This window comes from Bos javanicus, chromosome 12 (genome assembly GCF_032452875.1).
Source record: "Bos javanicus breed banteng chromosome 12, ARS-OSU_banteng_1.0, whole genome shotgun sequence".
Taxonomy (NCBI): domain Eukaryota; kingdom Metazoa; phylum Chordata; class Mammalia; order Artiodactyla; family Bovidae; genus Bos; species Bos javanicus.
This window is the reverse complement of record NC_083879.1, coordinates 70555728-70572494: the sequence shown is the minus strand read 5'-3', so window position 1 is coordinate 70572494 and position 16767 is coordinate 70555728. Positions and strand designations below refer to the sequence as shown.

General features: G+C 43.5%; 1 long non-coding RNA gene across 1 annotated transcript; it reads right to left on the bottom strand.

Annotated features, from left to right (window-relative positions):
- Window positions 1-1570: 1570 nt before the first annotated feature.
- LOC133258061 (uncharacterized) lies at window positions 1571-15974 on the bottom strand. Its single transcript, XR_009739785.1, has 3 exons — window positions 15652-15974; window positions 13523-13722; window positions 1571-1798 (listed from the first exon to the last, which is right to left on the bottom strand). It is a non-coding gene; the product is annotated as an uncharacterized LOC133258061 (long non-coding RNA).
- Window positions 15975-16767: the final 793 nt, after the last annotated feature.

Below are 16767 nucleotides of genomic sequence, written 5' to 3'. Positions count from 1 at the left end.
ATGTGGTCCCCATTAGAAAGCCTCTGAAAGTTTGATACATGAGGTTACAACAATAGCAGCCCCCAAGAGGAAGAAGAAAGACTCCTCTCCTTTCCTGGCAAGGGCTCAGCCACTGAAAAGCCATGACTCTGAAAGAGCCCTCCCAACTTCCTCTTCTCCTCTATAAAAGTGCTCTCTAGCCCTGGCACTTTGGGGACTTAAACTTGGCTCTCCACAAATGCAAACCTCAAACTGAAATTCTCTGCTGATTTTGAATAAGTCCATTTTTGCTGGAGAAATATCTGACACTCTATTTGTTCAGGTCAACAGAGGGAAGGGAATCAACATGATTGCAGGACCCATGGAAGACTCCAAAGGCAAATGATCCACTTGACACATCTGAAAGGACACATGTCTCAGGTTGATCAGATGCAGAACTATAAAGACCAAAAAAAAAAAAAAAATCAAGAATAAACTACAAGAGATAAATTTGTTAGGAAGTTTATTCTGCCATAGGACATATCAGTAAATTTGAATATACCTTTGGGGTGTTCTACTTCTTGCTTGAGGCTGTTGATATTGTATAAAATTATCAAAACTCATCAAATTAAACAGTTATTGAGAACAGGTCAAGGCCAGAGAAACAGCCCTGCAGAGCTCACCCAGCCTCCTTCTCCAATATGTGGATTTCTGACTGTTAATGAAGAATAACAAGTAGTATTCAGAAAATGGTGCAAAGAATCCTAGCTTGAAATTTAACATTTCGATGTATTCACAATCGATAGTTACTAAGGGCCTTACAGGACCAACTTCCCTAAACCATCTCAGCACTCAGCCAGTTCACATCCCCCTCATGTCATCAGCTTCTCTGACAAGAGTCTCTGGAGGGTCTGTCTTAACACCAGTGACAGTTTCCACATCCGCACTCAATCCCGCAAGGGGACAGTTCACTAACTGAGACGTGGTCAGGGTCAGGGGAGCAAGGATGTAACCACTTCCTGAAGGGTCAAGTGCATCTGGTCCAAGACCCTGCTCCACCTCATCCCTGTGGACAGGTCCTGCACTCAACCCCCAGCCTGCTGTGGGCTCTGGGACAAGGGTGGAGAGAAACGCAGAGCTCACCCAGAGGCTGCAGGGACATCAGGGACATCACCAGGGAGAGTCTCAGCAGACTTGACAGTCCAGTTCCCAGAGGGACACTGTTCATAAACTAGGCCACTGATTTCCAATAATGGGGAAGAATTATTATTCAATAAACCATAATGGGAAAATGGGCTGTTTTAGGAAAAAAAATGAGGCCTATTCTTACACCAAAAACTAAAAATATTCTAGCTGCCTTTACTGTCAAAATAAGAAAAAAGCTAAAATTAAACACAGAGATTTAGGTGATATTAGGATTTTTAAAACACATACTAAAAAATCAACAAGAGAAATCAAAATTAAAAGCTCAATTTTAATTAGTGATATATAATGTAAAACCTCTAAAGAACAAACTAAAATCTGAAAAAGTATTACATGCACTTATTATAAGCATTTATTCACGTATTGCTGAAGCCTGGCTTGGAGAATTTTGAGCACTACTTTACTAGCGTGTGAGATGAGTGCAACTGTGCAGTAGTTTGACCACTCTTTGGCATTGCCTTTCTTTGGGAGTGGAATAAAAACTGACCTTTTCCAGTCCTGTGGCCACTGCTGAGTTTTCCAAATTTGCTGGCAAATTGAGTGCAGCACGTTCACAGCATCATCTTCCAGGATTTGAAATAGCTCAACTGGAATTCCATCACCTCCACTAGCTTTGTTCGTAATGATGCTTTCTAAGCTGGAATCAAGATTGCCAGGAGAAATATCAATAACCTCAGATATGCAGATGACACCAACCCTTATGGCAGAAAGTGAAGACGAACTAAAACGCCTCTTGATGAAAGTGAAAATGGAGAGTGAAAAAGTTGGCTTAAAACTCAACATTCAGAAAATAAAGATCATGGCATCCCATCGCTTCATTGGAAATAGATGGAGAAACAGTGTCAGACTTTATGTTTTGGGGCTCCAAAATCACTGCAGATGGTGACTGCAGCCATGAAATTAAAAGACGCTTACTCCTTGGAAGGAAAGTTATGACCAACCTAGATACCATATTGAAAAGCATAGACATTACTTTGCCAACAAAGGTCCGTCTAGTAAAGGCTATGCTTTTTCCTGTGGTCATGTATGGATGTGAGAGTTGGACTGTGAAGAAGGCTGAGTGCCAAAGAATTGATGCTTTTGAACTGTGGTGTTGGAGAAGACTCTTGAGAGTCCCTTGGACTGTAAGGAGATCCAACCAGTCCATGCTGAAGGAGATCAGGCCTGGGATTTCTTTGGAAGGAATGATGCTAAAGCTGAAACTCCAGTACTTTGGCCACCTCATGCGAAGAGTTGACTCATTGGAAAAGACTCTGATGCTGGGAGGAATTGGGGGCAGGAGGAGAAGGGCATGACAGAAGATGAGATGGCTGGATGGCATCACCGACTCAATGGACTTGAGTTTGAGTGAACTCCGGGAGTTGGTGATGGACAGGGAGGCCTGGCGTGCTGCGATTCATTGGGTTGCAAAGAGTCGGACACGACTGAGTGACTGAACTGAAGGCCCACTTGACTTCACATTCCAGGATGTGTGGCTCTAGGTCAGTGATCACACCATCGTGATTATCTGGGTCGTGAAAATCTTTTTTGTACAGTTCTTCTGTGTATTCTTGCCACCTCTTCTTAATATCTTCTGCTTCTGTTAGGTCCATATCATTTCTGTCCTTTATCGAGCCCATCTTTGCATGAAATGTTCCCTTGGTATCTCTAATTTTCTTGAAGAGATCTCTAGTCTTTCCCATTCTGTTGTTTTCCTCTATTTCTTTGCATTGATCGCTGAGGAAGGCTTTCTTATCTCTTCTTTCTATTCTTTGTAACGCTGCATTCAGATGATTATATCTTTCCTTTTCTCCTTTGCTTTTTGCTTCTCTTCTTTTCACAGCTATTTGTAAGGCCTCCCGAGACAGCCATTTTGCTTTTTTGCATTTCTTTTCCATGGGGATGGTCTTGATCCCTGTCTCCTGTACAATGTCACAAACCTCAGCCCATAGTTCATCAGGCACTCTATCTATCAGATCTAGTCCCTTAAATCTATTTCTCACTTCCACTGGATAATCATAAGGCATTTGATTTAGGTCATACCTGAATGGTCTAGTGGTTTTCCCTACTTTCTTCAATTTAAGTCTGAATTTGGCAATAAGGAGTTCATGACTGAGCCACAGTCAGCTCCTGGTCTTGTTTTTGTTGACTGTATAGAGCTTCTAGATGTTTGGCTGCAAAGAATATAATCAATCCGATTTCAATGTTGACCATTTGGTGATGTCCATGTGTAGAGTCTTCTCTTTTGTTGTTGGAAGAGGTTGTTTGCTATGACCAGTTCATTTTCTTAGCAAAACTCTATTAATCTTTGCCCTGCTTCATTCTGTATTCCAAGGCCAAATTTGTGTGTTACTCCAGGTGTTTCTTGACTTCCTACTTTTGCATTCCATTCCCCTCTAATGAAAAGGACATCTTTTGGGGGTGTTAGTTCTAAAAGGTCTTGTAGGTCTTCACAGAACTGTTCAACTTCAGCTTCCTCAGCATTATTGGTTGGGGCATAGACTTGGATTACTGTGATATTGAATGGTTTGCCTTGGAAATGAACAGAGATCATTCTGTCGTTTTTGAGATTGCATCCAAGTAATACATTTCAGACTCTTTTTTTGACCATGATGGCTACTCCATTTCTTCTGATGGATTCCTGCCCACAGTAGTAGATATTATGGCCATCTGAGTTAAATTCAACCGTTCCAGTCCATTTTAGTTCACTGATTCCTAGAATGTCGATATTCACTCTTGCCATCTCTTGTTTGACCATTTCCAATTTGCCTTGATTCATGGACCTGACATTCCAGGTTCGTATGCAATATTGCTCTTTACAGCATCAGACCTTGCTTCTATCACCAGTCACATTCACAGCTAGGTATTGTTTTTGCTTTGGCTCCATCCCTTCATTCTATCTGGAGTTATTTCTCCACTGATATCCAGTAGCATATTGGGCACCTACTGATCTGGGGAGTTCCTCTTTCAGTATTCTATTATTTTGCCTTTTCATACTGTTCATGGCTTCCAGATGTTCAAGCTGGTTTTAGAAAAGGCAGAGGAACCAGAGACCAAATTGCCAACATCCGCTAGATCATCAAAAAAGCAAGACAGTTCCAGAAAAACATCTATTTCTGCTTTACTGACTATGCCAAAGCCTTTGACTGTGTGGATCACAAGAAACTGTGGAAAATTCTGAAAGAGATGGGAATATCAGACCACCTGACCTGACTCTTGAGAAATTTGTATGCAGGTCAGGAAGCAACAGTTAGAACTGGACATGGAACAACAGACTGGTTCCAAATAGGAAAAGGAGTACGTCAAGGCTGTATATTGTCACCCTGCTAATTTAAGTTATATGCAGAGTGAATCATGAGAAATGCTGGGCTGGAAGAAACATAAGCTTGAATCAAGATTGCCGGGAGAAATATCAGTAACCTCAGATATGCAGATGACACCACCCTTAAGGCAGAAAGTGAAGAGGTACTAAAAAGCCTCTTGATGAAGGTGAAAGAGGAGAGTGAAAAAGTTGTCTTAAAGCTCAGCATTCAGAAAACGAAGATCATGGCATCTGGTCCCATCACTTCATGGGAAAAAGATGGGGAAACAGTGCAAACAGTGTCAGACTTTATTTTCTTTGGCTGCAAAATCACTGCAGATGGTGACTGCAGCCATGAAATTAAAAGACGCTTACTCCTTGGAAGGAAAGTTATGACCAAACTAGATAGCATATTGAAAAGCAGAGACATTACTTTGCCAAAAAAGGTTCGTCTAGTCAAGGCTATGGTTTTTCCAGTAGTCATGTATGTATGTGAGAGTTGGACTGTGAAGAAGGCTGAGCGCCAAAGAGTTGATGCCTTTGAACTGTGGTGTTGGAGAAGACTCTTGAGAGTCTCTTGGACTGCAAGGAGATCCAACCAGTCCATTCTGAAGGAGATCAGCCATGGATTTCTTTGGAAGGAATGAAGCTAAAGCTGAAACTCTAGTACTTTGGCCACCTCATCGAAGAGTTGACTCATTGGAAAAGACTCTGATGCTGGGAGGGATTGGGATCAGGAGGAGAAGGGGATGACAGAGGATGAGATGGCTGGATGGCATCACTGACTTGATGGACGTGAGTCTGAGTGAACTCTGGGGGTTAGTGATGGGCAAGGAGGCCTGGCGTGCTGTGATTCATGGAGTTGCAAAGATTCGGACACAACTGAGTGACTGAACTGAAATGATAAGCATTTATTACAAGTTATTTCAAAAATATAAATGCTCTATAGGAAAAATAATCTATTAATAGACATTTGAAGAAACACAAATAAATGGTCAGTAGACATAAAAAATCTTCCATCTCTACAAATCAAATGGCAACCCACTCCAGTATTCTTGTCTGGGAAATCCCATGTACAGTAGAGCCTGACAGGCTACAGTCCATGGGGTTGCAAACAATCAAACTGGAGTAGGTGACTGAGCACTCATAAATCAAATAAATTCAAATTAAAACTCTTTGAATTATTTTTGACTTTAGGCCCAGGAAAAAAATGTAATTCAGGTACTCAAAGTTGACAATGAAATAAGCTCACAAACAGCTGTTAAGAGGGCAAATTGATCTGAACCTAATTAAAAACAATTCAGCCTTTCACTAATTATTCTACTTCTGAGAATTTGGAAAAAGAAAAGATGCACCAAAATATATGGTCATAGATATGCATCACATCCTAATTAGCCATAAACTCTATTAAACAAAAGCAAAAGACTGCATACATTTCAATTAAATACCACATTTTGACAGAAACAGATTCACAGATTTAGAGAACTTGTGGTTGCCAGGGAGAGTGATGAGGGAAAGGGATAGTTAGGAATTTAGTAGGAACATGTGTACACTGCTGTATTTAGTATGGATAAGCAACAAGGACCCACTGTATCACAAAGGGAACTCTGTTCAATGTTATGTGCCAGCCTCAATGGGAGTGGGGTTTGGGGGAGAATGGATACGTGTTTATGTACGGCTGAGTTCCTTTGTTGTCCACCTCAAACTATCGCGTTGTCAGTTGGATATACTCCTATACAAAATTAAAAGCCTACCTAAAAAATAAATGCCACATTTTGAACATTATTTAATGCTATAAATAAATGTTAACCATAGAAAATTAAGAAGGAATCAGGATTCAAGGATATTTAACTTTATAGAAAAGTGTGCATAATACAACATTGTTAAGCAACTATGCTACAGTAAAAATTAATTCTAAAAAACCATGAGCTATATTTTAATTTAAAAAAAAAACTGTGCATTTGCAGATATGCACAAAAACTTCAGCGGGAAAGACTAAGAAATAACCAAATTATCAGCAAGTATACCTGGCTAAAAAAAAAAAAAAAAAAAAAAAATCCTTGTTCCTTTCTTCTTCTTCTATGTGCTCAGTCATGTCTTTCTCTTTGCAGAGTAGCCCACCAGACTCCTCTGTCCATGGGATTCTCCAGGCAACAGTACTGGAGTGGGTTGCCATTTCCTACACCAGGGGATCTTCCTGACCCAGGGATCAAACCCATGTCTCTGTGTCTCCACATTGGCAGGTGGGTTCCTTATGTCTGGGCCACCTGGGAAGCCCTTCTTCTTCCATAAAGTTTTTTATAGAAATAGAAAAATATATATTCTTTTCTAAAATTCGCAATTACCAATAGCCATAATGTATGCCTTCTCTTAGACTCTAAGTCCTACCTGTGCTGTGAAAACACTAAAACCCCTGTGAGGTCATTTGTATAAAGACAATAAGCCATTTACAAATTTAGAAAGCAGATGAACTGTAAGAAAAGCAAAACAAGGTGGATAGACAGCACTCTGGGCAGCATTTCCTGCCTGGGCTCATTTCAATTTCCCAGGACAGCAAGTGAGGGACACGAGGAAATCATGAGGGTACCTCAGACTTTGCAAACAGGATGGCAATTGTGGTCCCCAAGTAACTTCACAAAGTCTGGACCCCTTTTTAAAAGTTAACACCGAAGGAACAATGCCAATGGGAGGAGTGGCTTAAAGCAGAAAACAGCCTCTACCTTCCATCAGAATCTCCTGGAGCTTGTTTAACCCCATCCCCAGGGTGTCTAAATTTACAGAATTGGCCTAGAAGCAGCATGGGGCAGGGGTGGGGTAGGGGTGGTGATTTGCATTTCTAACAAGCTCCCAGGTGAGGAGGATGCTGCAGGTCTGAAAGCCATATTTGAGAACAGCCGCCCTAAAGCTTGATTATAGAGACGTTTCACGTGCATCATCTCCAACAACAAGATCTTTAAGAACTTCCCTTGAGAAACTGCACCTACAAGACCAAAGGTGTGTTTGGAATCACCTTTTCCCTCCATTTAAGAACAAGAATCTCAACAGAAGCAGCTCAGTACTGCAGTTACATCCACATCAACACAGGCTTGAAAGCCAGACTACCTCGTTTGGGATCCAACTCTTACTAGTAGCTGTGTGATGGTAGGCAACCTGGTCAACCTCTTGGAATCTGGGGCAGAATGGATACATGTTTACATATGGCTGAATCACTTTCCTGTCCACCTGAAACTATAGCAACATTGTAAATTGGCTGTGAAAGTCATTCAGTCATGTCTGACTCTTTGCAACTCCATAGATTATACAGTCCGTGGAATTCTCCAGGTCAGAATACTGGAGTGGGTACCCTTTCCCAGAAGGGAAATCTCTGGGAAACACCAAGGGAATCTTCCCAACCCAGGGATCGAACCCCAGTTTCCTGAATTGCAGGCAGATTCTTTACCAGCTGAGCCACAAGTTTATAAAATAAAAAGTGTTTTTAAAAATTACTCAATCTCTCTGCTTCAGTGACTTCACATGTTAAATAAGAGATAATAGCTCCTTCCACTCCAGCAGAAAAATTGGAAATGGGTGCCTACCCAAATCAATAAGAAGTCCTCACATTCCCATTTCCATGCACATACATTTTGAAAATCCACAAATAAAACACTCCTTGCCCTAGAGAGTTCCTTGCCCTGTCTGAAGTTAAGGAGAGATGTCCCTACTTTGTTATTATTTATTGTGGTTGTTGTTTAGTCACTAAGTCATGTCCGACTCTTTTGCAACCCCATGGGCCATAACCTGCCAGGCTTCTCTGTCCATGGGATTTCCCAGATAAGAATACTGGAGTGGGTTGCCATTCCCTACTCCAGGGGATCTTCCCCATCCAGGGAACAAACCCACATCTCTTGGTCTTCTGCTATGGCAGGTGCCTTCTTTAACACTGAGCCAACAAGGAAGCCTACACCCATATTTTCTCTTCTTGACCCTCTTTCCTTAAGGGCCACTGAATGGCCAAGAAATGTAGTTACACACACTGAATACACCACCATCAGAACAAGCACAGAAGCTTCTGTTTCCTGGGAATCCCCAAGGACCTCCCATATGAAGAAAAGGAAATATTAGAATTTGTGGGAAAGATGGACGGTTTCAGGTCCAGAAATGAAAAACATAATAATCACTCAAGTGTCTTTAAACCCAAAGGTTCCAGCCCACCTAATTAGTGGTCCCAACTACCAGATGGAAAACTTTAGTTAAGAGCTTCACCTCTCTGAGCTGCTTTTCATCTGTGTTTCCTCCTGGCTCAGAGGCCCCTCGGTGGTTTCAGAACCAGAGGACTCCTGGGCAGGACCACCTGCATCAAGACCATGCACTGCTTCTGGAAAGGCTAGAGATGCAGATAAGATCCCACAGGCTTCAGGGACCCCATCCCCAGGGTGACTTTCAAAAGTGGAAGCAGAGATTCACAGTAAGAAAAAGGGCTGGTCAAATACATCCTCCAGTCCTCTCAATGTATCCCAGATAAAAGCAAAATGGGTTCAAGAATCATGTCCCCGTTCATTTTTTAAAAAGTGTTTTTTTACACACATGAAATTTGTCACAACTAGATACTGAAATATAGTGAGAGATGCACACAGAGGGAGGGAGGGAGACATGGCCATAGACACAGTGACAAGGGAGCCTGGTGCAGTTGGAACTCAGCTGTCACCTCAAGAATATGGAGAAAGCTGGGGACATTATTGGCAGATGGCAACAAGAGCAGAGCACTAATTAGATTAAGAAACCTGTTCATGTCTTTTGCTTAGTGGGGAAAGTGTGTGAACTAGTTTAGAATTATGAATCCGGAGCTCTCCTGGGGAAGCCGGCTAAGGATGGCATGCGGGGTCCGGTCCTTCTCCTTCTGGCAGTGACCCCCCGAGGCAGCCTGGGTTCTCAGCCTCCCTGCCTCCTGCTCCCGCTGCCCCTCCTGCTCCCAGGACTAAAGAGGCTGACGGGGCAGTGAGCTGCAAGGCAGGGAGACCCTGCGCCCTGCCACCATGTCACTCTTCCCGTTCCTGCTACCCTTTCCGGCCGCCTCACCCAGAGGGCACAGACAGGGGCCCCCGCGGCCGGCGTGGGGAGACCCCACCCGCTACAAGCAGCCATCGGAAAGCTCTCCCTCGCCCTGACCTCGACCCTCAGCCCCTGCAAGGCGCAATAGCGTCAGGCACTGGCCCTGAGGCTGCGGGCTGTCTCAGCCCAGGCGGCGCTCACCAGAACAGCCGCAAGCAGATGTTCAAGTCCTGCATCGTGTTGGGCTTCTCCTCCGGGGACACCGGCCGCATCTTGCCGGCCTGTGGGGTGGGGGTATCTGCGGGCCACATGTAGGTGTGAGGCAAGGCTGTAGGCGCCGCTGATGGTGGTGATGGGGGAACCACAGGGCACAGGGCACAGCACCCCAGGCACCCTCGTTTCCACCCTGGCTGCAAACGCTACCGGAGGGCCCGCTCTGAGCCCGGACCCCCACCCAGAAGGTGGAGAGGGAGGGGCAGGCTGAAGCGGAAATGCCCCTCAGCTATAGTGAAGACCTGGAGAAAGCTGGCAGAAGCAGATAGCAGCCCGCCCTCAGGGCACGCTGCCCTCATCAGGACCAAACAAGGGAGCTGTGGGAAGGTCTCCAACTGGAATGGCTCAGGACCCTGGGGGGCCTTCCTGGAAGAGACCCCACCCCGCCGCGAGATACCCTGATCTAGTGGCCAGTACTGGTCAGTGGAGGTGAGCACAGATGATGGGCACAAAGCTGCCAGGCTACTGAGATGACAGTTCCCGACTCCCTAGTGTCTGTTCTACTGCTAGGCTGTGAGAGAGTCACTTCCTAGGCAGGTTGATAAGGAGTCTAGGGGTCCCTAAGGAGAGAGGGATGTGGAATTCTCAAGGAGGAAGAAAGGACAAACATTTCCTTCTCTACATTCCTTAGGATTATATAATGCATCCTGCCTGAGGATAGTCTCTGGATTAAACCTTCTGGCTAATTCTGTTATCTTAAAATGTAAAGTATGGGAGTAGGTCTGGTGAGGTCTTTACAACCTCCAGACATTCTTTGGATTCATTGGAGAGTATATAACTTCACTGCTAACACTAGCAAGCGGGTACTCTTTCTGACCCCTTCTGATGCCTATGTCAGAAGCTTTCTCTATCTCCTTTATACTTTAATAAAACTTTATTACACAAAAGCTCTGAGCAATCAAGCCTCGTCTCTGGCCCCGGATTGAATTCTTCTCCTCCCAGGGCCAAGAATCCCAGTGTCTTCGTGTGATTCAACAACAACCTTTCAGCTGGCCCTGAGGAATCCTGTTTTGATAAGAGGAGGGAAAACGAAAGACCACAGCACATCCTTCTTGTGGCATGAAGGACAGTTACTCAGCAGTGAACTGATGCACAGAGAAAAGTACATAAGCAAGAAGTCAAGGTTAACTTTGTTTATCCCTCAAAGAAATAAATTTTGAATCAGCCAATAAGCAGGAATCAGTACAAGAGGGAAATATATATGGCAAAACCAATACAATATTGTAAAGTAAAAAATAAATAAATAAATAAAAAAGAACTTCAAACTTTTTTCCCGTATATAAAGCCCACATGAATATATAGGAAGCATTCAAAAGTATTATTTCTGGAATGAATAAACAAAATGTGGTATAAATATACAGTGGCGTATCATTCACCCTTAAAAAAGAAGGGAATTCTGACACATGCTGCAGAGTGGATGAACCTTGAAGACTTGTGACTCAGAATACTTATTTAATCTTCATGCTGTTGCTGGCACAGATCTCCTAAAACACTTAGGTGCTCTAAGAGTGAAAAAGTATCTTGATAATGGTAACAAGCCCCTTTCAACTACACCTGAGTTTTAGTGAATGCATCTGTTTGTCAGAAAAATCACACCGATTAAAGGGTTGGCAGTTTCAGCCCACCAATGCTTTAATCAACCTTGCCTAAGTATGTTTCTATGAAGCCTCAATAAAAAATGAATAGGATGGGGTCCACAGAGCTTCCTGGCTGGTGAACATATGCAGGTTCTGAGAAGCTCTCTCCTGGAGAGGGCCTAGAAGCCCCTCCCCTCCTCCTACCTTGCTCTGCATCCATTCCATCTGGCTGTTTGTGACTTGAATCCTTTTATAATAAACTAGTGATCTAGTTGAATAAACTGTTTTCCTGAGCTGTAAGCCACTTTAGAAAATTACCAAACCCAAGGAAGGGGTATGGGAACCCTGATTTATGAGCAGTCCATAAGGAGAACAGGACTCAAGACTGGCTCTGAAGTTGAGAAGGGGCAGTCTTGTGAGACTGAGTCCTTAACCCATGATGAGGTCTAACACTAACTTCAGGCAGATAGTGTCAGAACTGACTTAAATTGCGGGACACAGTTGTGTCTGGTGAGTTGGAGAACTGGTTAGGATTGGTTAGTACACACATGGTGTCCAGAAGTACTGAGTCACCAAAAGACAAATACTGTGATTCCAGTTATATGAGGGGCCTAGACTAGTCAAATTCATAGAAACACAAAGTAGAATGGTGTTTGTTGGGAGAGGGTGGGGAGTGTTTAATGGACACAGTTTCAACTGGAAGATGAAAAAGCTCTGGAGAGGGACTGTGGTGATGGTTGCACAGCAGTGTGAATATAATCAACACCCACAATAGTACATTTTAAAATGATTAAAATTGTTCACTTGTGTTATGTATATTTTACCATGTAAGGGAGGAGAAAATTCCTTTTCCTTTTACCCTTCTAGGCCCTCTGGCTGGGGCCTGGGAAATTCAATTGATGTAAGACAGATGAACAAGAGAAAAACAATTTATTGACCTGTACAGCCTGCACGTGTATGCAAGAAGTCTTTCATCATACAGACAGTTGTTGTTGTACTCAGATGTGTTTGTAAAACTGCTTCATTTTTAAGAAGATTCATGGGAAGGACTTTTGACAAGTACATATTTCTGATAAGTTTCAAACCACAAGCTAAACTTTGTAAGAAATTATGAAGTCCTAATGGAAAACCTGATGCCTTCAATAAAACCATTAACAAAAAGGACTAGTTGCTGAGTGAACTGGAGAATATGCTTATAAATTTTACTGTTTTTGTCTAAAATATTAGTGATTTAAGTGATTAAGTTAGTGTTTTCCTAACATAAGGAAATCCTTTCCCTCAAGCTAATTATGACTTACAACAATTTGGTTAATTACACTTTGTAAGTAGAATTAAAACATTTGTCTTTTCTTTCTATCTGATCCTCCAAAAACTGGAAACTCTTAAGGTTTCCAGAAGCTGTACCAGATAAATAAGGAAGGCCACCCCATAATAGGGGCAACTCTTCCACCTCTAGTTGAGTGACACATGTTCTCTGAACTCAGTTTCTCATCTGTAAAATAGGTATTAAAAAGTAGTATCTTGGATTTCCCTGGTAGTCCAGTGGTTAAGAATCTGCTTTGCAAGACAGGGGAGTTGGTTTCAATCTCTGGTCAGGGAACTCAGAGCCCACATGCCAGCAGAGTGACTAAGCCTGAGCACCGCAGCTATTGAGCCTGGCCGCTCCATATAAGAGAGTCCATGTACCCCAATGAAAGATCTCACATGACACAACGTAGGTCCTGAGTGCCACAACAAAGCCCTAACAAAGCCAAAATTAAAAAAAAAAAAAAAAAAGTAATAACTGTCTCATGGAGTTACTGTTTATGTGAAAGTGCTTTTTGTAATTTCTGATGCAGAAGGGATGTTCAATAAGTGGAGATTATAGCAAGATATTTTATCAGAATATTAAATTAATTGTCCTTGCTATGGTATGAATGTTTGTGCTAAAGGAATGAAAATTCCTTGAGGTTATAGCTTAAAGACCACTGGTGCTGGCATGAAAAGCACAGTTTGCAAGAAAACTTAACCAAATGAATTTTCCTCCAGAGAAGAGAGATTGAAACCCAAGCCAGAGGAGAGCAAAGGTCTGGGGACAAGAGGCAGAGAGTTGGTGACCCCTGTCCCCAATGGTCATCATCCTCAACCTCCCAGGCAAGGACAAAGTAGAGGGGATACAGGATATCATAGAACCCCCCCAACCCAAGTACAGCTGGTGCCTTACCTACTGCTAGAAGCCAGGTGAGTTGGTTGCTTTGCAGAGGAGACTCCCATACCATCATTTTGTGTTACAAGTAAAATAGAAAAACCTGATTTCCCACTTTGGGTCTGGAAAATTCAGAAAGAGGGAGGCAGCAAGCTTAGACAGTCTGTGAGCCAGGATGACAGAATGCCATAGAAGGCGATGAAGCGTGTGCCATCCATCTGGGGAGCAGATGAGAACTCAGTTACATCCTTCCTTTAAAATCCCACAGCAGAGTTGATTTTAAAAACAGAATACACATGTTCCCCATCCTGAACCCTCGTCCCTCCTCCCTCCCCGTACCATCAAAATAAATAAATAAAAATAATACATTTTAAAAAACATTTGCCCAGAAAAGTGGAAACCAGACTTTGCTAAAGTTTAAGAAACAACACCAGGAAGATAAATAAGAACTCTTCCTAAATCTAGATCATCTGCTTTATAATCAGGTTAGGTCTATAGTCCCTATTCTTCATCCTCCATGTTACAAGTGGTGCAGGAGAAGGAAATATCTCATCCTGGGAGATGTGGGAGTACCAGGGACCAGCTTCCAAGTCAGGGTCTTTGGCTTCCTGCAGGAGAGAGTTGAAGAGGGAGCTGAAGTAGAGTGAAAATGGACTTATTCAGGGAGACACACACTCCATAGTCAAAATATGGACCCTCTCAGAAGGTGAGAGGATCCAGGTTGTTAGTTGTCATGGGCTGGGTAATTTCATATGATAATAAGCGGGACAAATATTCTTGCTATTACAGGGAAGGAACAGGGATTTTTAAGAACTGAACCACTGCACACTTTTGAAATGGAGCAGGACCCTGTGGTCCTTGCCTAGTGTCCTCTGCCTTCCTTTTGTCTATTGAAAATCTTTAGCCAAATAATAAATTTAATCCCAGAAGTGAAAACATGCAGATACAAAGAAAAACAGTTAAAGGACACCAAATAATAACAATGTAGCCATTAAGCATAGTCAAGGACCTCTTTATTCCTTCCCAAGGGCTATAGATAATATTCTGAGCCATACCCTGTGAGCTGTCTTATAGGTACTGAAAACCCCTCCAGGTAAAAGAACTACATGATGACCGGACTGTAGCCATGATATAAGCTGCCACAGATCTGAGAATGGACCTTGAGAAATGGAAACAAACAAACCCTAGAACTGAAGAGTAACTATACTTAAAACAATCAAGATGAAGCTGGTCAGACCACCGATGACCAATCTCAAGATGATGGTCAGCGTTGACTCTGCTATTTCTACATGCAACCCTCTCCCTCTGTCTATAAAAGCTCTTGTCCCTTCATTCTCAAAGGAGCAGGCAGTCAGCCTTTGGAGAGGTTCCCAGCCTTCCCCTCACCACATACTGGCATCCAAAATAAAGTAAATGTTCCTTTCTACCAACCTGGCCTCTTTATTGGCTTTTGAGCAGCGAGAAGCCAGACCCGCCTCTTCGGTATCACTATTTGGCTTTCTATGGTCAGCCTTGGAACTATCACAGCACTTGTCACAGTGAGAGGGGAGTGAATTTTAGTGTTATAATGAAGATGTAAGAGTTAAAGGTCAGAGGCCAGACCGTACTCAACACCATCTTGATTTTAGCTGGTTCAATCCAGTTTTTGTGGGATCCCATTTTTCTCAATATCTGTGCCCCCTTCCTTCCTGTCTCACAAGCATAGAAACACTGTTTCCATAGTGATGAGGCCATCTTAACCTCTCATCTGGGAATCCAGACCTGGTTCTCTGTACCCATGCCTAGGCCCTTCCCTTGCCCATTTAAACAATACCAGGTTGTCTTCCTCAAATGAAGGGCACCACAGACTCCCACTTATTTCAGGAGCAACATCAAGCCCCAGCCAAGAGGGAGTTACCTTATGGGTAAAAAAACAAAACTGATTATATCAATACCTTCCCTTTTGGGTCTTCAGGCATAGAAGAGAAATTTGTCTCTTTCTCTTCATCAAGATGATCTCCACAGGTAACAAAGGAAACAGTCATTAAAGTTAAGCTGGGGCCCTTAATATTCAGGGAGGCTGGGCTGTGATGGAACAATCACTGATAAAGCCCATAAACCATTCCCTGGGAGTAAAGTCAGGATCTGGTTAATGAAATGAAGTTTACCTTTTATCTCTCCCTTTGTGCTGAGTCTTTTTTCACTTGTTCACAGGGCGCCACCCGCAGAAGCCTCGCACTTGGTCCTTCAGACGAGACTCCGTGGTGTGAAATGGCTGTGCCGACACCTCAGCTCTGAGGGCCGTGTGCGGAGTCTCTGCGCCCGGCACTGTGATTCAAGATGGCAGCCAGGGGGCCGTGTGGAGAGATGCTGAGCCCAGCACTGTGATTCAAGATGGCGGCCAGGGGGCCGTGTGCAGAGATGCTGACCCAGCATTATGATCTGGAGTCACGGGCAGCACACCTGAGCCTCTCCTGTGAGAACCCACCCATCCCCCAGCTGACAGGAATCACACACAGCAGTCCCAGGGGTGCTTTTAGGTGCAAGCCTGTCCTCTATATCACGTTCAATGGACAAGCCATACCTGACAGAGGGGCTTCCCAGGTGGCTCAACGGTAGAGAACCTGCCTGCCAGTGCAGGAGACTCTCATTGATTTCTGGGTCAGGCAGATCCCCTGGAGCTGAAATTGGCAACCCACTCCACTATTCTTGTTTGGAAAATCCCATTGACAGAGGAGTCTGGTGGGCTGCAGTCCATGGGGTTGCAAAGAGTCAGAAATGACTGAGTGACTGAGCATACACATACCTGGCAGAAGGAACCCTTTGGCCTTTGGGGTCTGACTGGCGAGGGTCAGTAGCAAAATAGGAAGAAATCAAACCATCTTTGGTTTTACTGGTGGCTCAGATGGTAAAGAATCTGACTGCAATGGAGGACACCCAGGTTCAATCCCTGGGCTGAGAAGATTCCCTGAAGAAGGGAATGGCCTCCCACTCCAGCATTCTTCCCTGGGGAAGTCCATGGAATTCTGGTAGGCCACATAATTCGTGGAGTGACAAACAGTCAGACACAACTGAGCAACTTATACTTGTTCACACTTTCTAGTAATGAAAGCAGCTGCCATTTGGGAAGACATGAGATCTTTTGCCTCCAACAATGGTTCTCACTTGGCTGCAAGGTGGAATCACCTGTGGGGTTTTAAAAAGTGTTGACTCCTGCCTCCCCTCCCCCAAGTTTCTGAGTTAACTGACAAGGCTTCAGCACTGGGATTTCAAAGAACTCCCCT